Here is a 24,912-nt window from a genome sequence, read left to right as displayed (position 1 = left end):
TGCATTCTGAGCTCTCAAGATGAGTCATGTTTTGGAGTTCCAGAAAGCTTTTCTCCAAACTCTTCTTGGATTTTCAGGAAGTGTATCTGTCTGCCATGGTACCCACTTTCTCCTATGATCAGGGGCCATGATGTCTTTCTGAGGCAGATTAGAAGAATCAATTCAAAGCCGTTGGAGCACAATGAGGTCTCTAGTGAAGACAATGATTTCCTCCCCTAATTTTCTTTTATTTCTGTGACCTGTTCAGTGTCCACCACAATGGCCCTGAGTGGAGATGAGAGACTGTTTGAAACATTCTCTTCATCATTGATATAGAAAGTATAGAGTCAGACTAGTTTGAATATTGGCTCTAGCACTTGTTAATTGCATAAACTGGGACATTGTCTTATGTTGGGTTCTTTCTAAAGTAGACTTGGAGAAAAAGTTTTGAAGGCAAGTCATTTACTTGGGAAGTGATTCTAAGAAGCACTGGTGGCTGGATGCGGTGGCTTATGCCTGCAATCCCAGCACTTTGGGAGGCCGAGGTGGGCGGATCACAAGGTCAGGAGTTCAAGACCAGCCTGACCAACATGGTGAAACCCCGTCTCTACTAAAAATACAAAAATTAGCCGCGAGTGGTTGCACGCCCCTATAATCCCAGCTACTCGGGAGGCTGAGGCAGGAGAATCGCTTGAACCTGGGAGGTGGAGGTTGCAGTGAGCTGAGATTGCACCCTTGCACTCCAGCCTGGGTGACAGAGCGAGACTCTGTCCAAAAAAAAACAAAACAAGAACAGAAGAAGAAGCACCGGTATGGGGGTGTGGAAGTGAGACAGGAAGGGAAGGAAGCCTATAGAGATGTGTTAATGAGCAGTTCACTCCTGTGGCAACTGAGGCTCACTCCTGCTGGGGAACTCTGGGAGGTCCTGCCTCAGTGTTATCCCATATAGTAGGAGAGAAAGCTGGGGTATTCATTCACTGACACCCATCCATGGGGGTGCTGGGCACCCACCCAGGTGCTTTAACTTTCCAGCTTTTCTATTCTGCTCTGTGTGTGGGCTGGGCTTGTTTTTGAAACCAGAAAAAGCCCTACGCAGAGGGTAACAGGTGCTTGTCATAGGAAGCCCCTGGCCTGGAGGTAGATGGGAACATGTGAATGGTGACTCTGTTACACACGTTATGCCACATCTCTAAGCCTTGGTTTCCTTGTGTGAAAAATGGAGATAATAGGAGCTACTTCTTGGGGTTTTTAGGAAGATTCAAAAGCTAATGTGAAGGGAAGAGGCCTGGCATGTAGCACTCAAAGTAGGCACTTCACATGTATTTATTTCTTTCATTTTTCCATGTGAATACTTCATTGTTATAATAGCAAATAATAATACAAACAGGCTCTGTTTTACAGGATTGGATGGCAGGAGGAAGTGAGGAGGGAGCAGTGGGTGGACACTGGGTGAAGCAATGTGGATGAATAGTAGTAAAAGCATCAGGCACAGTATTGTATACTCATCAGTGGGGACTCTTCCATGTATTCACACGTAAAGAGAAGATTTCTGCAGTTTCTTCCCAAAGTTTTCCCAATGGCACCCCTTTAGTATAATATTCAACGTGTTTCAAAAGTGAAATTGCTGCCTGGGTTTTTAAAATAGAATCTTTGCTTTGTGATTAGGCAGCAGAACATGGGTAATTTGTACCAACATATCTCCTTTCATTCTTCAAAAATGAAGTACTTTCTGTCATTAACTCACCACATCCTGTGCTTCCTTTCAGGAAGGAAAAACCTTCCATCGCGCTCTCCTTGCTTCCACCATTTCACAGTTGGAGAGACCACGACCAGAGGTACATTTTGGAAAGAAGTGTACGAACCTCTTTCTGGAAAATCCAGGTTCCAGTTACAACAACTCTAGTCCCCATGAAATTGTACTATTCAGGGCCTCACAGAAGAAAATGAGAATGTTGTACAGTATTCTAAAATTGGGCGGTGATAAATGAATTACACATGGCTTTGAATCTCCTCTTGGCAAGGAAGTGAGGCAGAGCAGCTTGATTGCATTTGTGGGGAGGTGGGGCTATGCTGTATCCTTTTTGTTCTGTTCTGTTTTTATTACATGTACATGTGGGTCTGTATGGGTGTGTGTGTCTGATGTATGGCCACAGCTAGAGAATAACTAGGATTAGAGACCTAGCTAATTATGTCTTTTTTTTTCTTACCTCAAGATTAATGTATGAGTCAGGATTGGCTAGCCTATGCCAAAATAACTGATAGCCCCTAAATTTCTATAGCTTCCACCAGCAAAAGTTAATTCTTGCTCCTTCTACATGTCCATCAGGGGTCAGTTGGGAACTAAACTGTGCTTCCGTGTAGTTCTCCCTGCAGAACTCAGGCTGACCAACAGCCTGTATCTGAGATGCTTCCAGTGACAACAGAAGAATGAAGCTTTGGAGGGATTCCCAGCAATGATTAAGTGCTCAACATGCAGGTGATATACATCACTTGTCCTCAGAGCTCATTGTCCGGAATTGGCCATGTGTTCCCAATCAACCAGAAGAGCTTTAAGAAGTGCAGTGTTAACAGGTGCCCAGGAGAGAAAGAGAATTAGAATACGTGGTGCGCACCAGTAATGACCACCACAATTTGAGTTAAGGTTAGACAGCTTAGAGTCCTAATGACTTTTCTGCTTTTATCTAGAAATACTCCCACTTCAAAGACATATTGTCACCATATTCAAGATATAAAATGTCAATCACTTATATCTAGACCAGCACTGCCCAGTGAAACTTTCTGTGATAATGGAAATATTCTTTGCATTGTCCACCGCAGAACCCACTAGCCACATATAGTCATTGAGCTCTTGAATGTGGTTAGGGTAAGTGAGAAACTAACTTTTAAAATTTTTATTCAACTTCAATTAATTTAGATTTAAATAGTCATTATTGGCCAATACAGTTCTAGATCACTGAAGTCATATTGTGGATTTATTTTTTGTCCATCAGCAATAATAACAATGCCACCTACGCCCTTATATTTGTACTGCATTCTGTAGTTTTCAAAATGCTTTTCTATATACTTCTCATCTCATTTGATTCTCCCAACATCCCTAGAGGGTATACAAGGCAGGTGATACTGTAATGCCCATTTTATAGATATAAAAGCAAAGATGCAGAGACATTAAGTGATTTGCTCATGATAATGGGACAATTAGTGGTGTGGGGCTAGAAACTAAAAGTCTAGGCTAGTTACGCCTTGTTTGACATTATACACCCTGCTCAGCACCATGCTTGTCTCACAATAAATATTTGACCCAACACTTGAAAAATCCCTCAAACATTAACACAAACTTACATTTCTTTCCTTTGAAGCACTTATTTCCATAAGCACTTGCATAGCACTTATTTTTAATATTACTCCATGTTAAACATAGACTAGGCTTACATGAATCATACCCTTTCTTGAATATAAACTGTCAGTATCTGACAGTTTAATATATGAATTTCGTTTTCTCCAATTAAATTTCTCCAGCGCTCCATAAATTCTGGTAATTTTCCTCTTTGGTAACTTCTTCAGTGTCCAGTAGGGTCACCAACTGTCCCAGTTTGCCTGAGACTGAGGAATTTCCTGGGATACAGATGTTCCATACCAATGCCAGGACAGTTAGTTCCAGGCAAACTGGGACAGTTGGTCACCCAGGTGCCCAGCACAAAGCTGTATTCCTGGTTTGAATTGAATGGAATATTAAAGTTGCGAAGATGTGTTTCAATCACAGCCCTTACCATAGTCACCTGAGAATTGCAGGTACTCCGTAAATAATTTTATGACGAAAATGAAGGGTAACAAATTCTGGATATACTTTCTTAAGTCCAAATAGCAAACTAAGCAAGTGAATTTTTTTAAGGAACCGTGTGATGTCAGCACATCTCTTTTCTTATACTTCCATGTCTAGTTTGAATGATATTTCTGTTAAGAGTAAAGAAAAATTATGAATTGCTGATCTTGGGTAGGGCAGGCCTTGTTAATAGCAGGAGTTCACAGATGCATGGCTGTGCACGCACATACAACACACTATCAAATTATGGACTTCTCAAAAGCTTCCGTTAACTTAAGATAGCTATTCTAAAGTTCAAATGCCTATTTTTAAACTTTCTGATGCTCTCTTTCATTCCTTGAAATAACCACAACCTTCTGTGTCTCTGGGGAACATGGCCAAGCTCTTGCTGTGTGGATTTTCCAAGCCTCCGCTCTTACAAGCAGGGCCAGGGCTTTGATTTTGATCTGTGGCTTTGGGGCGGAGGACTCATTCCCTATTGTGTCTTGAGCCTTTGAATGCTTCAGTCTCTACAGCATATTGATTTTCTCAATTTCTTCAAATGAGAAAGTGTCTTTGGAATAGCAATAAGGTAGCTCTTTACACACCTCCTGAATAACAATCTCCTTCTGTATCTGTGTGTAGAATAGCCATGCCTCCTTGACTGTTTGTCATTACAACAGGCAGCTTTGTTGTAGTTCACATCACTGTCACCTGGCAAACTTCATGATGCCCTCAGGTTGCCCACACTTTACCCAACAGATATGTGTTTGAAAAGCTGGGGGTTAAACTAATTTACGCAAATCAAATGCTTCTGGTCATATATCTGTGTGGATGTTGTGAAAGAGAACTCATGCAAGGTGGAGAGGGATCCATCCAAGTGATTCACCCGCTCTCCCCAGCGGCTGAGATGCTGTGACTCTAGGTTCATTTAATTCTATATTTTATTGATATTTTTAGATATTTTTCGTTTTCACTCCTGAGTGATCTTCAATTAGCAGTGGTTCCTAAAATTTTATTTTTAGTTTAGATTTATTCCTAGGGTTTAGATTTATTCCTAGGGCAGTGCCTAGAAGAGGGCCACAGTTCGCAAGGGTGTCATTCACACATACGGATGGAAATACCTTGAGTGTATTGCCTGCCGTGAAGTTGGTAGAAGCAGAATCATCTTCCTTGAGTCTTCTTGACCCATTCTTACTATGAACATAAATATAGATTCGGATAAGGGAATGAGAAGAAAATCAGGGCACCTTTGGCCTAGGCCATACACAAGGTACAGTCAGAGTGGAATTTTCAAGCAAAATGGGTCCAAGGAGTTGAACTGAGAATAAAATCAAGACCCCTTAAAGAGACCACAGGTTTTCAGTTTGGCTTTAAGCATTTTTAATCATCATGCCAACATTCCTTTTAGGTCAGTGGATGTCCAAGGTATACCCCAAACTAAATGAGCCAGAATCACTGGGGTGGGACCCAGATATCAGTATTTCAAAAAATTACCCAGGTGTGCAGGCAAGTCTGAGAATCACTTCTGAGTAAAAGATGGTAAAATAGTCTGAGTTTCTGGAGAAAAGGCCAGCATACTCCATGGTACAGTGGAGAGACTATTGGAAAGATTGTAGAGATAGCTGCCAGTAATGGGATTTTCTTTTGGGCTTGGTGCTTTATTTCTAATCCTCACAACAATGGCATGAGATAGATACTCACATTAGGTCCAGTTTACGTACCTTTTCACATTTCCTCAGTTTCAAATTTCTCTCCCTGGAGAATCATGCTGCCATTACCATTGACTTATCTTTTGTTAATCCATGAATGTGTTCTTGCCAACTCATCAAGGTTGCCCTACCCTGGGCGTGTGAAGATAGCGTGTTCCATGCCATGGACTTGGGATTGTGATCTCAACTCTTTGCTGCTGCTGTGCATCCTCTGTGATTGAATGACTGGCTGTGTCCTTTTGTGGTCTGCTCATTAATTCACCCCCATGTATTTGCTCTCCTTCTATACCTCTCTCACTTTTCTTTCCTCCTCACTCTTAAGGCCCTGGGATTGGAACCCACATTAAAATGTTAAAAGGAATATTTGTCACATGTTTGATTTTTGAAAGGGCCCAAGCTAAGACAGTATTATTATCCAATAAATGCTCATCTGTCAATTTCCAAAGTGCATGTCCTTTTTATTATTTTCCTTCTTTGCTGCCTTCTAGGAAAGAGAACTGGATCCTGACTTCTGCTTTGCCACTGACTTGTAATATAATCTCATGCAAGTCATTTTTCTTCCCTAAACCTCAGTTTTCTCATCTATAAAATGAGAGGGTTAGACTGTCAGATAGTCTGAAATTTTTGGGTTCTATGGACGCTTTGAACAGTTGAATGAAGCCTATGGATCCTTTTTCACAATTATGTTTTAAAATGCATTGAAATATACTTGTTAAGACATTATATATGTAAGTGTATATCATAAAATGTTTTCTATTTCAAGCTAGACAACACCTAGCATAAAATATTTTTGATACGGTAATATATGTGCTTCTTTACTCACATATTAAGTAGCCACTTATTTAATAACTATGATAATGTTCTGTAGTGATGAGAATAAATGATATTTCAAGATGACGATGAGAAAGCAGCCCTGAAAGCAGCTAGGCTGTAATGACCCCGTTGAAATAAACAAGACTCACAAAATACAAATGATGATCAGATAAGTTCACTGTGTGACCATAATTACATAAGATAAAGACAAGGATATTTTCTAGAGCCACAAAACACCTTCCTCTTACAATGGACGCAAGTGACTGCTGCTTCTTGATCAGTTACAGCCCTCGCCTTGCTTTAATAAAAATTACCTAGATACCCAATCACTGAAAGATTTCTCTTTACAGTACCCAGTTCAAAACCTGTCCCTGTCCCGCTCCTTAAGACCTTCCAGAAGCACTCACAAGAAGCGCAGTCCCACAAGAATCCCTCTCTAACTCCTTCTTGCCCTGACATCCCACGGCTCCCCTGGCTTGGTCTGCCCTTCAGTGTAGCCATCTAAATACAACTAAATATTTGGACCATGGTTGTGTTCCTGGTGGGCTTTGATGGTGGGCTTTAATTTCTGCAACAACCATAATGTGATGTGAGAATACGTGTGATTGATTTCTACCAAGGGCAATACAATTGTGGAGGCGAGATTAAAATCTAACCACTCCAGCTTTAGAGATTGAACTCTTAACCCTCTGTGCTCCCCAGCCTCTAGGCATACAAAACTTTAAAAATACACAAAACGTAAATAATCACAACCAGTGATGAACAATTCCCTACACAACATCTGTAAAGGCATGCTTGAGTTAGGGGAGAGATCTTAACTGGTACCAAAATAGCAACCACAAAAACCAGTCATGGTAGAAAAGGAAATAATGCAGCTATAGCAATAACAACAATAACATCTTCCATTTGTATAGTCCCTTCTACATTATCGAACCCTCTGTATATGAGTCTCAGCATAGTGAGGGCAGACCCTCCATCCAGGTTTTCTGGGGCATAGCCTAAGCCATTCTTTTACCTACAGGATCTAACGTAATAATTCCCATAAAGAGAAGATGGCTTCTTCTCAGCTCATTGTTGAAGCTTCACTATTTAGATTTATATTCAGCCAATATTTACTAAGTGCTATTATGGACTAAATTGTGTACTCCTCCCCTGGCAACAAATTCATATGTTGAAGCCCTAACTCCTGATGTGCATTTGGAGGAAGAGACACCAAGGATGCACACATAGGGAAAAGGCCATGTGAGGATACAGCAAGAAGGTGGCCATCTGCAAGCCAAGGAGAGAGACCTTAGGTGCAATCGACCTGCCAGCACCTTGATCTTGGACTTCCAGATCCAAGCATTTCTCAGAACTATCAAAAATACATTTCTGTTAAGTTATCCAGTCTGGTAGTTTGTTACAGCAGCCTGAGCAAACTAATACAAATGACTAATGAAAGTGCCAATGATTTTACAAGTTACTTCTTTGAACTATCGAAACCAACCCAATTTTCCCATAGACAGTTTTCGTTGTTGCTGTTGTTGTTTTTGTTTTTGGATAAGCGTAGAAATTGACCCTCCTCATCTTAAACCTGAAACTTCCAATTATATCTTGTCTGAGCTTCTTCCTCTGGAAACCAACTCTCATGCCTCCCAGATGGTATCAAGGAACTGAAACTCCTTTTCCTTAATTCCTGTTTTCCCAGACGTTGCTACATTCCTTCTCTGCTATATAAATCTCCAGTTTTAGTCAGTTAGGGAAATGGATTTGAGAGTTGTCTCCCATCTCCTCAGCTGCAGCACAGGAATAAAAAGCCTTCCTCCCTGACAATACTCATGATCTCAGAGATTGGCTTTCTGTGTGGCAAGCAACCAGACGTAGACCGAACCCCTGGCATTTTGGTAACACCACTGCAACCAGAGTATAGTCAAACCAGTTTCTACTGGCTTGTGTTTAAATTAAAAAAAATTTTTTAAAGATAGAGACAGGGTGTCACTGTGTTGCCCAGGCTGTTCTCAAACTCCTGGGTTCAAGCTATTCTTCTTCCTCAGCTTCCCAAAATGCTAGGATTATAGGCATGAGCTACCACGCCCAGCCTTTTTTAGGAATCTTGTGAGCTGGTTTTTAGAGCAGCCATTAGGAAAAAAACTACTTAAATTTACAATCAAGTAAGTTATATTAAAAGCAAAAGTAAGGCTGGCGCGGTGACTCACGTCTGTAATCTCAGCACTTTGGGAGGCTGAAGTGGGTGGATCACGAGTTCAGGAGTTCGAGACCAGCCTGGCCAACATGGTGAAACCCTGCCTCTACTAAAAATAAAAAAATTAGCCAGGCATGGTGGTGCACGCCTGTAATCCTAGCTACTCAGGAGGCTGAGGCAGGAGAATCACTTAAACCTAAGAGGTAGAGGTTGCAGTGAGCTGAGATTGCACCACTGCACTCCAGTCTGGGGAACAGAGTGAGATTCTGTCTCAAAAAAAAAAAAAAAAAAAAGGTGATAAATACTCGAAACTCACCACTTCCTAATTATTTTACTACATTTTGTATTTTACATATTTGTATTTTTATATATGTTAATATTTTACTGCATTTTACATTTTTATTCTGAATGTGCTTGAAGTTATTTATGTCTATTGTGTCTGAAATACTATATAGTGATGTGCTACTGTGCACCTCTTCCCAACTCTGTGTTCAGTAATATCAGGTGGGTGGTTTGAAACAGGCCATGGTGGAAGGATTTACACCATGCAAATGGACAGACAGTACAAATCAGGTTTTGTTTTGTGTTGTTTTTCCCCAGAGAGCTATTGTTAAACACTTACAGCATGTTCTTGACCCTAACAATCCCACAAGAGAGACAGTGTAATTCCAGATTTACCAATGAGGAAACTCCAGCCCTGAAACTCAAGACTCAAGTGCAAACTGGGGTCTCTTCGCTCCTGGACTAGGGCCTTTTGCATGATACCACACTGCCTCTCCATGCATACATGAGGAAATGCTGTTGCTCTATTTATAGTTCAGCCTGGCTGCCCAAAAGAATCAGATTAAAAGGGGCCTATGCATTTGGTGAGGGTCTTGCCCTGCCTCTTAAATTTCTCTGCCCAGCACAGGCGTTGTGTAATTCTAATAACTGACAGGATGAAGGCCACTTACTATAAATTCCAGGGCACTGGGAAAAAGCCATGGGAGGAACACTCTTTTATAACCACAATTTGCAGTCTATTGTAAAGTACTTTAATTGCTACTCAGTGTACGATTTTTCTGTGTGTTTTTCCAGCATGGTGAAAATTAATAAGGAGGGGGGGCCGGGTCCACCCTGCTGGGGTGTGGGAAGCAGAAGCCCTGACCATTCAGAGATGGATTTACAGAAGCAGGAACTGAAGACACAGCAGGAGGTCTTCAAAATAACTCTCAGAGAAGATTCTTTGATGAGCTGAGGCAATTCAGCAGCTTCGGCACTGCGCACTCGTGCTCATAAATCACCAGGATTTGCAGGCGTTGCAAGACGTCTCCCAAAATGCAGTTAAAAAAATATTCTCACTGCAGTAGCACTAAAGATCTACTGCCAGTTATTTTGCTTCAGTACCTTGCATCTTTTTTTTTTTTTTTTTTTTTTTTAGAGGACATCTCGCTCTGTCGCCCAGGCTGGAGTGCAGTGGTGCGATCTCGGCTCACTGCAAGCTCCGTCTCCCGGGTTCACGCCATTCTCCTGCCTCAGCCTCCCGAGTAGCGGGACTACAGGCGCCCGCCACCACGCCCGGCTAATTTTTTGTATTTTTAGTAGAGCCAGGGTTTCGCTGTGTTAGCCAGGATGGTTTGGATCTCCTGACCTCGTGATCCACCCGCCTCGGCCTCCCAAAGTTCTGGGATTACAGGCGTGAGCCACAGTGCCCGGCCAGTACCTTGCATCTTAAGGGACAATTTGATTTTTGCTGTTGATTATTGGGTGCACACAGGTTTAAAAAGGCTAAATATTGAACTACTCCAAAAAGAATCTTAGGAAAGTCATTTCCCTATTCGAGAAAACTTTGAAGACTAAAATATGTTCTTTAACCTCTAAAGTTGAGAGAGTCTAAAGCTGACGTGAACCTAGGCTGTGCACGTGAATCTCCTGGAGAGTTTTAGAAATCCTCATGCCTGTGTCCACTACCCTATAGATTCTGATTTCAATGGCCTGGACTGAGTATTTGGATTTTTAAAGGCTCTCCAGGAGAGTCTCATGCACAGTCAAGTTGGAAATTTCGAAACCTTGATACTCAAAGTATGGTCAATCTGTGGGCCAGCAGCATCAGCATCCCGAGTACTTGTTAAAAATGCAGAATTTCACCCCAGATTCACGGAATCAATCTGCATTTTAACAAGATCCCCAGGTGATTCAATGGTGCAGCCAAGGTTGAGACCATCTAGAACTTAGAAAATAATGTGAGAAGCTGTCCTTATGAAAGACACCACGCTGTCTTCCTTATTTCTGTTTAAAGGTGGTTTTTGCTTCTCCTTCCCCATATGTAGTTAGGTATCAAGTTCTGTTGATTTTCCTTTCAAATCAAATCTTTCTGTGTCTCACAATGTCCAGAATTCCCTAATGTCAGGGTACTTGCTGCAGCAGCGTCCAGGCCCCCAACCCCTTCCATCTCCCTTGCAGGTTACTGATAGAATAAATCCTTTAATTCCTCTGCTCAATGACATTCCTGGCCCCCGTTTCCTACACACCTCAAATGTGCATCTCTCTCTGTCTGACTCCAAGGCCGTCCCTCACCTGGCTCCTAGTGACCTGTTGAACCTGATTTCCCACTGCTTTCCTAATGGTTCTCTCTGGCTTCAGCCTGTCTTTTCACCCAGACACAAGGTGGCAGCCCAGACTTCTCTCTCTTGGCTCCTGGAAAGCCATGTCCTTTCAATCTTCCCTTTGCCTCTCCAAACCTCATTCATCCTCCCAGGTTGCTTTCTTTTGCTCTGATGCCTCCAGTAATTATAACCTGAACAATTAATTATTAGCTTCACATCATATTGGTCATCAATTTTCATGCACATAGAACCAAGCTGAGCATGAAGGGCTAAAACAGAATGAAATGTAGCGTGGAGATGAACCCAGGCACTCCCTGTTCAAGATAGGCCTGGCCTCTCCAAGAAGGCACCCTGGTTGATGCTACCCCGTGACCACATCTTTCAGCACTTAAGGCAGGCCTAATGGTTTTGCCTCTTCCATTGGACTCTTGGCCTTCAGGTTGGTCTTGTAACCTCTCTGGGTTGAGTGTTATCATCACATCCAGCAGTTGGGTCCTGGTGCTACCTGTGGGTAGACCATCATGCCACATGGTGGCAGTGCAGATGGGTAAGAGAGGTAGGAACAATATGTAATAATAACAATAGTTTAGGGCTTTCTATGTGCCAAGCACAATTCTAAGTGTTTCATATGTGATTCTTTAATTTTTTTAATTTTTAATTTAATTAATTTATTTATTTTTCTGAGACGGAGTCTCGCTCTGTCACCCAGGCTGGAGTGCAGTGGTGCAATCTCGGCTCACTGCAACCTCCGCCTCCCAGGTTCAAGAAATTCTCCTGCCTCAGCCTCCCAAGTTAGCTGGGCCTACAGGCATGCATCACTACACCCAGCTAATTTTTTGTATTTTTAGTAGAGATGGGGTTTCACCATGTTGGCCAGGCTGGTCTCCTGACCTCAGGTGATCTGCCTACCTTGGCCTCCCAAAGTGTTGGGATTACAGGCGTGAGCCACTGCACCTGGCCTGATTCTTTTATTTTAAAAAACCCTTTTACTATAAAATAAAACATAGATACCAGAAAATCATGAAGTATTATAAGGCAATACCTGTGCAAACAGCCAGATCAAGGAACAGAACCTCACTAAGAACCCTAGCACCTTTCTGATGTGTCCCATCCTAATCAGGGTCCCCTATTTCCCTTCCCCCAAAAAACAAACTCATCATTTTGACTTTTTTAAAATTATGGTAAAACACATAACAAAATTTACCATTTTAACCATTACCAAGTGTACAATTCAGTGTCACTAAGTACATTCACACTATTGTACAGCCATCAACACCACCCATCCCCAAAACTGCTTTTATCATCTCAAATTGAAACTCCATACCCATTACACAAGAACGTCCCATTCCCCTCCCCCACATACTTAGTAACCACCATTCTGTCTACTGTGTCTATGAATTTGACTACTCTAGGTACCTCATCTAAGCGGAATTATATAGTGTTTATCCTTTTTGTGACTGGCTTATTCACTTAGCGTAGTATCCTTAAGGTCCATCCGTGTTGTAGCATGTGTTAGAATTTCTTTATTTATAAGGCTGGATAATATTCTATTGTATGCACATGGCCCATTCTGTTTGTTCATTCTTCTGTCAGCGGACACTTGGGTTACTTCTACCTTTTGACTATCATGAATAATGCTGCTGTGAACATGGATGTCCAAATATCTACTATGATTTACTATTTATACTTTTATCATCCAATTTTGCATCTGCAACAAAGCACTTTTGTTTGGTCCCAACTCTTCCTTAAAATTGATATTCCTTTTAATTCAATTTTCATCTTCAGTTTTTTTCTTTTTTTTTTGAGATGGAGTCTTGCTCTGTTGCCCAGGCTGGAGTGCAGTGGCACAGTCTCAGTTCACCACAACCTCCGCCTCCCGGGTTCAAGTGATTCTCCTGCCTCCGCTTCCCAAGTAACCGGGACTACAGGCACGTGCCACCACGCCCAGCTAATTTTTGTGTTTTTAGTAGGGACGGGGTTTCACTATGTTGGCCAGGCTGGTTGTGAACTCCTGATCTTATGATCCACCCGCCTCGGCCTCCCAATGTGCTGGGATTACAGGCATGAGCCACTGCACCTGGCCTAATCTTCAGTTTTAAAATGTTATCTCTTGTCCTGACAAGCTGTACGCAATAGGACTATTACTGGTCCCACTGTGCAGACGAGGACATTGAGGTTGCTCAAGACCACCAGAGAAGTGATGGGTAAAGCTATGAAAGACATATGCTATATCTGAGAGACAAAGCATATGTAGAAAAAAGTCAAACTACTTCATCTATATTGGAGAATGTCTGCATTTGGGGACACGAGAAGAAGGAAGATAGTGTCAGAGACTAAGAAGAAATGGACAATAGGCTATGAGGACGAGGACAGGGTGGCCTTGTGAACAGTAGATTGTGTAGTCCTTAAAGTTCACCATTTATAGTTTATTTACTTCGGTCCTTAGCTAGAGTGGGTTAAGTTAACTGCATTCTCAGGTCATGGAATGTATGTTTGTATGAGGCCCTCTTGTTTTATGTCTTTATTCTCTTTTACTTCTGCCTCCACTTCTACCTCCACTTCCATCTATCTTCCCTTAATTGCTAGAATTGTCTCTGAAAATAGCCAAAACATTGAGAGGTTAATCTGATAAGTGAACCGAGTAACTGGTCAAAACAATGACATTCATTCCAATACTGGATAAATTACCTCTTTCAGTGATGGTTAGTTGAGATCCGAGATCCTTCTTCCACTCATACAACATTTATTTATAGAGCATCCCCTCCATGCCAGAAATCCTTCTAGGCACTCAAGATTTGGTAGGCAGCAAGGTAGACACGATGCTTGTTCCCATGGACCTATGTTGTTTTGGAGCTACGTGATGAAATTATAAGTGGATATATCAACAGAAGAAATTCAGAAGAAAATTAAAACAGGTAGAAAACAAAGCAGGAGGTTATGACTGGGTTGGGGGTGCAGGTAACTTTAGACAGCATGGTCAGAGAAAGGCTCTCAGAGATGGTGACATTTGAACTGAGACCCAAATGGCAAGAAAGAACCACCATGGTTCTTTCGAGCCAAAAAAAAACTAGGTCAGAAGCAGAAATATTAGCAAGTTCAGATGTCTCGAGATGACAGAAGAGGCCCACTCAAGGAACAGAAAGGTTAGTCTCACTGGAACAGGCTAAATAGATGTCAGAAACAGACGCTTATAAGGATGACATGTTTACCGCACCATTGTTTACATGTTAAGTGATGAGGAATGGGCAGTTGATTTTATCATTTCAACTCAGAATGAAGACTATGATGTCTTCAAAGAGAAGTGAGGCTGGGCACGGTGGCTCATGGCTGTAATCCCAACACTCTGGGAGGCCAAGGTGGGTGGATCACTTGAGGTCAGGAGTTTGAGACCAGCCTGGTGAAACCCTGTCTCTAATAAAAATGCAAAAATAAGCTGGGCATGGCGGCGGGCGCCTGTAATCCCAGTTACTCGGGAGGCTGAGGCAGGAGAATCGCTTGAACCTGGGAGGCTCTGCAGTGTCGCGAACTGGGCTCACTGCATTCCAGCCTGGTGACAGAGCGAGACTGTCTCAAACAAACAAACAAACAAAACAAAACAAAACAAAACAAAGAGAAGTGATTATGTTTGACGATGAAGGTCTTTAAAGTTTTATTTCTGAGCAGAATAAAATGGAGAGTAATTTTTCAAGTAGACTTTCCCCCTTCATTCTTTAGAGAAATTAATGCTGGTCAGTGATGTTGCTATGGTCAAAAAATAAATAGTGAAGTCAGTGTGATATGACCTGGGTTGAGATTGAGTTGCTTTCTATACAGACTGTGCAAGTAGTCAGGCACACAGTCAATAGGGTGACCTCCTCATATAAGTGTGTGTTGTCTCTTGAGGCCTGCTTTGTGGCTAATTTTGTATGATTTGGCTATTATAATTCTTGAATTCAAAAAACAGGATTGATATGGTTTGGCTCTGTGTCCCCACTCAAATCTCATCTTGAATTCCCATGTGGTGTGGAAGGGACTCAGTGGGAGGTAATTGAATCATGGGGGCGGTTCCTTCCCATGCTGTTCTTGTGATAGTTAGCAAGTCTCACAAGATACGATGGCATTATAAGGTGGAGTTTCCCTACACAAGCTCATTCTCTCTTCACCTGCTGCTATCCATGTAAGATGGGACTTGCTCCTCCTTGCCTTCTGCCATGATTGTGAGTTTTCTCCAGCCACGTGGAACTGTAAGTCCATTTAAACTCTTTCTTTTGTAAATTGCCCAGTCTCGGGTATGTCTTTATCAGCAGTGTGAAAACGGACTACTAACTAATACATGCATAAATATTATATTAAAACATTGTGATTAAAACCATTTCACTTGGACACAATCTCACTTTTGTGGCAGGCCTGCCATAAATACTTAATGACTCTCATCAAAGGAAAACACAAATCAAGTGACAAGCAGCCAGTACTCTTCAAAATGGCAAGATTATGAAGAACAAAGAAAGGCTAAGGAACTGTTCCAGATTAAAGGGAATTAAAGAAAATTATCAACTGTATGCAACATTTGATCTGTGATGGCAGGGTGTGCTGTCTTCTGGACCTGAGTAATTTCCATTACCCATTTTGGTTACCACCGCCTGAGTATGTTCCTGCCTCTCTCCTCCAGGTGCCAGATTCCGTTCCTCTGCTTGGACTAAGTCAGTCCTGTTGAGCTCCCTGTAGCCCTGCACAGAGGTGCAAGGGGAGGAGGCGTCACCTATTTGGCTTGTCTTGGTGGTAGTTTCCCAACCAGTGATTCAGGTGCTGACATACCCAGATCCTCCCGTACTCCCAGTTTTGCTAGTTCTGGGCTGGAAGCACCCCCGAAGACACCATACATTTTACAGCAGTCCTCTCTTATATGGGCTTTCACTTTCTATGCTACAATCCCACTGTAGTAGCAAGCGTACTCCTATAGTTTGGATGCTTGTCCCCTCCAAACCTCATATTAAAATTTGATCTCCAATGTTGGAAGTGTTTTGGTCATGGGGGTGGCTCCCTCATGAATAGATTATGCCTTCTGTCCCTCTGGGTGAGTCCTCACTCTATCAGTTTCCACAAGAGCAGGTTGTTAATTCTCTTTCTCACTTGTTTCCTCTCTTGCCATGAGTGGAACCAGCGCACATCACTCCCCTTTGCCTTCTGCCATGAGTGGGAGCAGCCTGTGGCCCTCACCAGAAGCAGGTGCTGGCACCATGCTTCTGGTAAGCTAAATAAACCTCTTTTCTTTATAAATTACCCGCCTCAGATCTTCCTTTATAGCAACACAAAATGGACTAACAGCTACCAAAAACACCTTTTCTTCTTTTCTAACCTGGTTACATATTTGTTTCCAAATAAATATCTCTCTTGCCATGTCTGAGATTTTGCAGTGAGAAGGAGAAGTTACAGAATATTCTCAGGAGTCTATCTCTTCAGAATAGACTTCCAAAGTGTTTTCTTTTAAGTTTTCTTGCCCTAAAGTACAGGAAATAGTGTTGAATCTATTCATTACAAGGAGTTATCTTTATATTCTATCAGGGTTATATTTCAGCTCCTTGAAAGCATATTGTATTATAGAGTTGCTCTTGTTAAAAGAGAAATCTTTGAAGGATGCCAAGGGTTATCTTGGCAGGAATCCATGGTAAACAGAGCTCTGGCTCTAAGAGATCACAATATGCAGCTTCCTGGATAGATGGTCCTGTAAGAGAAGGCACAATTCTGCATCTGGTAGCATAGTGTGCATGTGTGTGTGGGCTTTTATTTGCAATTTTTTGTTAATTAGTGAAGGGCTATTGGCCAATATTTGGAATTAAATTATGAATAAGTGTAAATGAGAACTTGTGTCCATCACATGAGGAAGATTCTCCTAGGGAGGAACAGATAAAATATAATTTCTGCCTTTATTCCAAAACACAGCAAATTCAGCATTAAGGCTCTGCTCTATGATATGTAAAGTTTAGGTTTCAAAGAAGCCACAAGCCATTTCCTGTGGCTAGCAACAGAGCACTCTCTTCTCTTGAACTCACTTGTTCTATGCTCATCATTCATTCTTATGTTTATTGGATTAGCTAACTTTTGCTTTGCAATGAGCTACTCCAACTATCAAAGACTTAAAAGAATGGCCATTGATTTAGCCTAAGAGTGGGCTGGGCAGTTCTCTGTCTGGGCTGGGGTTGGTTGATCTCAGCTGGGCCCACTCATGCCTCTGCAGTCAGTTGGTGAGTTGGCCAAGGCTAATGGCTGAAGTGGCAGGGGCAACTGCTCCAACTGGCCCACTCGTCTCTCACTAGCCTGGACGTCATGTGGGGACTGGGCTCCAACAGTAGCCAGAAAGCAGGCCCCAGATCCTGAGCGCACTGAGGCCTCAGCTAGCTTCATCTTATTAGTGTCCCCTTGGTCAAAGCAAGTCAGAAGGTGAAGAATATGTTCAAACAGTGAGGGAGGGAAAGAATTTGTGGCCATTTTGCAAACTACCAAGGCACATTTTAGTTAATTATTATTATTATTATTATTTTTTAAGATGGAGTCTCACTTTGTCACTCAGGCTGGAATGCAGTAACACCATCTTGGCCTACTGCAACCTCCGCCTCCTGGATTTAAGTGATCCTCCCACCTCAGGCTCCCAAGTAGCTGGGATTACAGGTGTGCACCACCACACCCAGCTAATTGCTGGATTTTTAGTACAGACGGGGTTTCACCATGTTGGCCAGGCTGGTCTCAAACTCCTGACCTCAAGTGATCTGCCTGCCTCAGCCTCACAAAGTGCTGGGATTATAGGTGTGCGCCACCATGCCCCACCTAGTTAATTCTATCAATGTGGTTTATCTATCCACCTGGACAGATTTCTACACAGAGTTGAAAGTATTAAAGAAAATACATAACGGGAAAATAACATAAATTACATAGTAATTTCTTATTATGAAGTAACATGAGATTAGATAGGAAACTGAGTTCTAACCACAGTCCATTTTGTAGCAATGTGACTTCGAGCAAATAATTTAGCTTGGGAGTTAGTGTTTTTTACCTTTAGAGTGAGGAAGTTGGTTTATCTCTGAGGTTTTGTTTGGATTACCAAGATGTTGGATTATCTCTGAGGCTCCTCTTATCACTCCATTATTAGTAGAAAGAAATTCGACATGAGATGGATAAAAGCAAGCAGCTTTATCCTGAAGAATTTACGAACAAAATTTGTTTAAATCCAACAAAAATACAGGAATTTGTAGCCCAAGAATATGAGCTCTAAGTATTCCCAGATTTGGACTTTGAATATTTAATCTCCAGGGAACTTTTGTCTTCTCCCAAAACTTCTCCTACCTGTCCACTCAGTCTTTAACCAAATGTTCAGGTTTACTATGAAGCGCTGACACTGGTGGATTGGGGCTTCACGTCCTTGCCTTGCCATGTTTTTCTCCTGACTCCCCCGCATTAAAACTTTGACCTCGCTGAGGCAGACTGCGGTCTTCTTGTTCCTAGTAGTTGGTAGAGTGTTACATATCAGTAATCACTAAACATTACTTGAATGAATGGAATACAATTGAGCTGATTTTTTCATGAATAGCAGAGGACTACGTTTCCTTGAGGACTGTAACAGTATATTTTTGGAACACTGGAAAACAGTGGAGGCTGTACTTAGAGCTAGAGTTAGTGGTTTCCTACCTTAAGCAAGGTGATTTGATTTGCTTTGGCTGTGAGGAGGGCATGCAGGGGCTCTGTAAGGTGGTGGATGCCTCACCTCCTCTGGAAGGCAAATCAGAGATCCTGTGCTGCTTGGAATAGAAGAAGGCAGTGAGGAAGTGCGAGTTCAGCCACCTCTGGGGCAACAGTGATCTAGACGGCTCAAGGCACTTGAATGCGGGACACTCTAAGGTCAAACTTAGACCTGGCGCCACCTTTCCCACAAGCGGGGAGGCCAGACCATTAACGCAGCCCTATTGGGCTCCATATCCTGCTCTAGCCCACCTCTCATGAACAGAGTGAGCTCCAGGAGGGAAACAGGGAAACAGGAAAACAGCTCCATCATGAGCACCCTTGAAAACCAGCACTTGGACAATCAGATCAGCAGCTGATCGTAGACTGTTTTTAATCATTGACTTTCCACTGAGCGTCTGTCGTTACATGGTCCTGGATTTTGGCTGAGATTATCTCTGAAGAAAAAGATGAAACGAAGCAAATCCATATTGGACTATGGAATTTCTTCCATTTACCATAAACAAGCAACAATAACAACAATGATAAAGCGTATTAAATAGCAAAGAAAAAAGTCCTTGTCATTTTATGGATTCACAATAGAATTACTAAATTTACTACAAGATATTATATTGGTTAACTCAGTGATATGATACTAGAAATCAGTCTTGCAGGGGAAAATATCTGATTTAGAAAAAATTATGTTAGAGATTCATGTTCATTTTAAACCTCAAAGTGTGACTGGTAATGAAAAATTGAGGCCCTATGCTTCTGATTAAAACTGATTTAGAGGTGGCCTTGCCCGAAGCCAAGAAAATTCAGTAGAAAAATCTCTATTATCTCTCTAATGTGGTTTTTCTCCAATTAATTAATTAACCCTTAATTATTCCACATAATGCTCCTGTGATGGAGGAAGCTGGTAAAGTTACTGCCATCTTAATGAGAAGGAACACGAGGCAATGGGATGTGAAATGATCTCTGGAGTCACAGAGGGAGCCGACACTGAACTCAGGAGAGAATGCAGAAAGCTGGGAATCTTCCTCTTCTGTGCAAAGAGGGGTTTCTCACAAACAAGCAGACTACTGCTTTTCATTCTCCATCAGAGTCAGCCTCCTTAATTTAAAGCAGGAGGAAGTTAGACTCTGCACCCAGTTATCTGCAGGCTTTCAAGACAAGAAGCTATGACGCATTGTAGTACCTGCATTTCCAAATCTTGAATGTTACAAAGAGTTTCAGAAAAAGAGAAAAACATGGTTATATATAAACATACAATAATCTTCATCTTATGACTGGCTGCATCTGAACTGTTTGTTCTTCTGTCTTCCAAAAGGATCTAGAAATTTTAAATTGGGAACATATTTTCAAAGCATGGTACAGGCAATGCACTGCGATTGCTCACAAATACTCCTTTTTAAACGTTTAAAAATGGTTCTTCCAAACAGTCTTGAGGGATTGAACTAAATGAATGTTTTCGTGGCTATGATACACTTCTGGGTCCTAAGGCACTTTATTTCAAGATTAAGAAGACTAAGAAAAAATATAATCAGAATAAATTCTGAAAACTGGAAGGAGTAGGTGCTCTTAATAAGTGGGCAGATAGACTGTGAAATCCTATCCGAAGAGCACGAACAACAGGGTTCTGCAACGTGGTCCTCATTCAAATTCATGGAAGAATAAATCAACAGCGTCTGAAGTGCCTCAGAGCAAGGATGAACGTGACAAGCACAGAAGGGCTCACTGGAGGCATGAATTCGGCTTTGTGTGGCAGGGTTGCCGAAATCCAGTTTATTTACTTTTGAACCATTCAGAAGGAACCATTAAGAGGGATAAAAAAGGAAGAGAAACAGAGTATAAGCAGATATTTCCTTTTTAGTTTTTTTTTTAACATGCACTCTGGGTGACTGGACACAGTTGCTTCCGTTGGTCCATAAAAGCCATCATTGTATTATAGCTGGTGGGTTGTTGGATGACAAACAACAGGAGCAGATTGCCTCGGTGGAGTTCTTCCCCTGCACGCAATGGTAGTCAGGGTTTAGACCTTGAGAGCTTCCGTTTTTGTGAACATTGCTTGGGAAAAAAAGCCTTCCAGCCCCGACTTAGAGGGATGAAGTTCAAGTCCATGATATTGGTAGAGGAATCAAATTGTCTTCCCAGCTGTTACGGGCTAAATTGTGTCAAATTCATATGTGGAAGCCCTAACCCTCAGTGCTTCAGAATGTGACTGTGTTTGGAGATGAGGCCTTAAAAGATGTAATTAAGTTAAAACGAGGCCATTAGCATGGGCCCTGATGCAGCCAGGCTGCTGTCCATATAAGAACAGGAGATTAAGACACCGCTGGAGAGACCAGGGGTGCACATGGAGGAAAGGCCCCTTGAGGACACAGTGAGATGGCAGCTGTCTGCAAGCCCGGGAGGAGGCTTCAGAAGAAACCAAACCTGCCAACAGCTGGATCCTGTCCATCCAGTCTGCAAAGCTGTGAGAAAATAAATTTTTGTTGCTTGAGCCACCCAGTCTGTGGTATTTTGTTAAGGCAGCCCTGGTGAGCTAGAAGATCAGCTTTGGACCCAGTGCTGTTCAGCGCTCATCTGGAATTGAGTAGACTTTCAATGTCCAGACATGCAATGGCAGTTCAGTGATATGTGCTGAGTGAACGAATGGATGATCTTCCTTTTCACACTTTCCTTATTTTTGGAAACAGGCCTAGTTGTAATATCTCCATCACAGGGTTGTAGTTGGAAGTACCTGTAAAATGCTTAGCGCATCCACTGGCACACGGTCACACCATAACAGTGTTTGTTCCAATGATTTTTATTATTAAGCTTTATATTCATTTTTATCTTTTGGTGGTGTTATAGACAGTGATTCTTAAGCTAGGCAATGGGACACATTCATGAGCACGATGAGTATTTTACTTCCTGCAGTTTCAATAGACCTTGGGCTATTTTTCTCTAATGTACTGAATTTGGTTTGTGGACCAGAAAATCATAGGAATTAGAAACGGATGAGACGGGCCCCATCAAACTGGGCTTATCTTTTAATGGTTGGATTAGGTGGTTTTATGACTCTTTGGTATTTTATGTCAGGGGTGGGAATGGAGGGTGGAAGGAACAAACCGATGTTCTTCCCTTTTCTCAATTTCCCACTTCTGAAGTCCCAGCAAACACATCGGACTCAAAGCAGGCAGAACTTGGGCCTAAACTGCGCTTTAGGGTGAAGGGAGGGAGGAAGGCTATGTTCCTCAAGTATAATGAGTGATAGAACTTTCACAATTTGTGTCTTAACAACTCTTCCACTATGGACTAGATTTTACTTCTCTGGTCAAAAACTTTCTTAGCTTTATTCAATTACCTTCAGTTAGTCCCCTTTTCTCAGAAATAATCTTCCACGGTAAAAGCCCCCAAATAAAGTGCATAGAGCTAACTTTTGTGCTCTCTGTACTTCATGATTACTGAGCCAGCCTTCTGCATGCTCCATTAATCTCTCAAACCAGCCTCAGGCTTGGGCTGCAAGGAAAGTGTTTCCAATTTTAACCTGTCTGCATTCCATGAGGCTTTGTTTATGAAACTGACACTGTCCCAGAGGGCCCCACGGCCCTTCAGTGTCCCTTGTGTAAATTCCATTTCATCACTGTGTTATTATTAATTTGAGCCTTCTCATTGTTGATTACATATGCATTTGCCCTCATCTTGGAACCCCTGTGGTTCCTGTGGACAGTCCGCCTGGTGTCCTTTATGCTTCTTGTGACCTGTGCTCCTGCATGAGCAGAGCATGCTCCATAACGAGCTGAGCTGATGGGATGGGAGCAGCTGGCCACACGTCCATTTTCACCTTCCATCAGTCTGCGCATCCGTATTGCCTCTTTTTCATTTTCTCTCCTTGATAATATGTTTTTTCTGAGCTGTGTAGTGTAGCACTTCGAGATTGACAAGTATGCCATCAAGAAAGCAGGCAGAGAGGGAGAATGTCTTAAATTTTTAATTTTGAAATGCTCTGCACCACCAGAAACAGCAAACAGGGCAGGTTCGGCAATTTGGGGGTGGAAAACAGCACACAGAGGATGCATGAGCTCACAGCAGCAGCTGCGATAAGGAGGGTTAAGACAGATGCCAATGAGAGAAGAGAAATACAGGCACTTTTCCCAGCCAACTGTCAGCCCTGAAAGCAAATGGCGCCAGCCCAGAAGCCCGCTGACAACGGAAGAAAGAGAGAAAAGGGGCTCATGCAAGAGAAGATAAGAAGAAATCTAGAAAATGTGGTTATAGCAGCAGCCTTCCAGTCTCTCATTCTTCTGTAAAGGATGCTCTGCCCTGCCACACACGTGGGGGATGGTCAGCTCCAGCACAGCGGGGTGGTTGGCCCCAGAGCCTCCTCCCTAGTGACTGGAATTTCCTCCAGTGGCCTAAAATGAAAGAATTTTTCTCTAGTCTTTTTTCAGTGGGATTTTAATAGACACTTAGAACCATATTAGAGCAAAAGCATGTTTGGGGATTTTACAGCGTGCAGTAGCATGCGGAGACCTGAGGATGAGGGTTGCCTGCTGCGTCCCACAGCTTGCCATTTTTTGTGTTTGTTTTCTAGTGAACTTTTCATTAAGTATAACATACTCAGATAAAATGCACAAATCATAAATATACAGGTCAGCATCTTTTCCACAGAGTGAACACATCATATCCCTGCAACCAGAACCCAGATTAAGAACTCCACATTCCCATCGGCCCAGAAGCCCTCATTGAATACTGCTCCTTTTCTTTCCCAGCGAGGATAACCACTACCCTGATTTCTAATAAGATAGATTAGTTTCACCAGTTTTTGAAATGTATGTAAATGAAACCATACAGGAACGCCAATTTTGGCTTCTTTCACTCAACATTATGCTTGTGAGATTCATCCAGGCTGTTTGTGCGTAGAAATAGTCCGTTCATTTTTGTTGTTGTCTTATACTGTACTGTATGAACAATCTACATTTAATGTTTATCCATTATACTGTTGATGGACCTATGAGTAATTTCCAGTTTGGGGCTATTATGAATATTGCTCAGAACATTCTAGTGCTTGTTTTTGTTGTTTTTGCATGTGCCTGTGCTTTTCTGATGAGTATTTAACTTAAAGTGGAGTTTCTGAGACATAAAATATACCTATGTTCAGCTTTCTTTCTTTGTTTTTTTTTTTTTTTTGAGGTGGAATTTCGCTCTTGTCACCCAGCTGGAGAGCAATGGCGTGATCTCGGCTCACTGCAACCTCTGCCCCCTGGGTTCAAGCGATTCTCCTGACTCAGCCTCCCGAGTACCTGGGATTACAGGCAACCACCACCATGCCCAGCTAATTTTTGTATTTTTAGTAGAGACAGGGTTTCACCATGTTGGCCAGGATGGTCTCAAACTCCTGACCTCAAATAAGCCACCCATCTCGGCCTCCCAAAGTGCTGGGATTACAGGCGTGAGCCACGGCGCCCAGCCATATGTTCAGCTTTCATAGATAAATTTAAATAGTTTTACACAGTGGTTGTAAAAATTTGCACTTCCATCAACAATTGTCTTCTTCATTTTAGCCATTCCAAAAAACATGATACAGTTTGCTTTTGAGATTCAAATAACTGAGGAATTTTTTTCCTTAGTGGAAACATCCAATGAGCTGGTTGATATATGCACCTCTTGTTCTGCTGCCTGCTGCCAGGGCAACCTGTAGGACTCTATCTGCCTGGAAATATTTAATGCCTAAAATGCAATGATATAAAAAAAAATATGAAGCAAGGACTCTGACCTCAAAGAGCTCACATTCAACTTGGAAAGATAGTAACTCTACACACGACACTAGCAGGCCACAATGAAGTACTGAAGTGTCTGGGAGTAATGTTAAACGTTCGCTTAATGTTTCTAAAATGTTGGTACTAATGGTAAAATGCAAACAGGGGAATCAGTCCCCGAGTACAAAGAAATGAGAGATGGCAGAACACTGGCACTGGGAAAAGCCTCAAGAAAGAAATGAAACTTTGCTGAGCCGTTTGAGTGTAAGATGAAGAAAACTGAAATATTTCAAAACATTTTTTTTGTCATGCACATTGCTATGTATATGACACTGAGCAGATATCTTAATATTGACAATGGCCTAAATTGCTGGCTTTGTCACTTAGCATCAGAAACAAGTTACATTGA

This window comes from Hylobates moloch, unplaced genomic scaffold, assembly GCF_009828535.3.
Source record: "Hylobates moloch isolate HMO894 unplaced genomic scaffold, HMol_V3 SCAFFOLD_21, whole genome shotgun sequence".
In the NCBI taxonomy this organism is placed as follows: Eukaryota; Metazoa; Chordata; class Mammalia; order Primates; family Hylobatidae; genus Hylobates; species Hylobates moloch.
Note: the sequence above shows the minus strand (reverse complement) of the source record.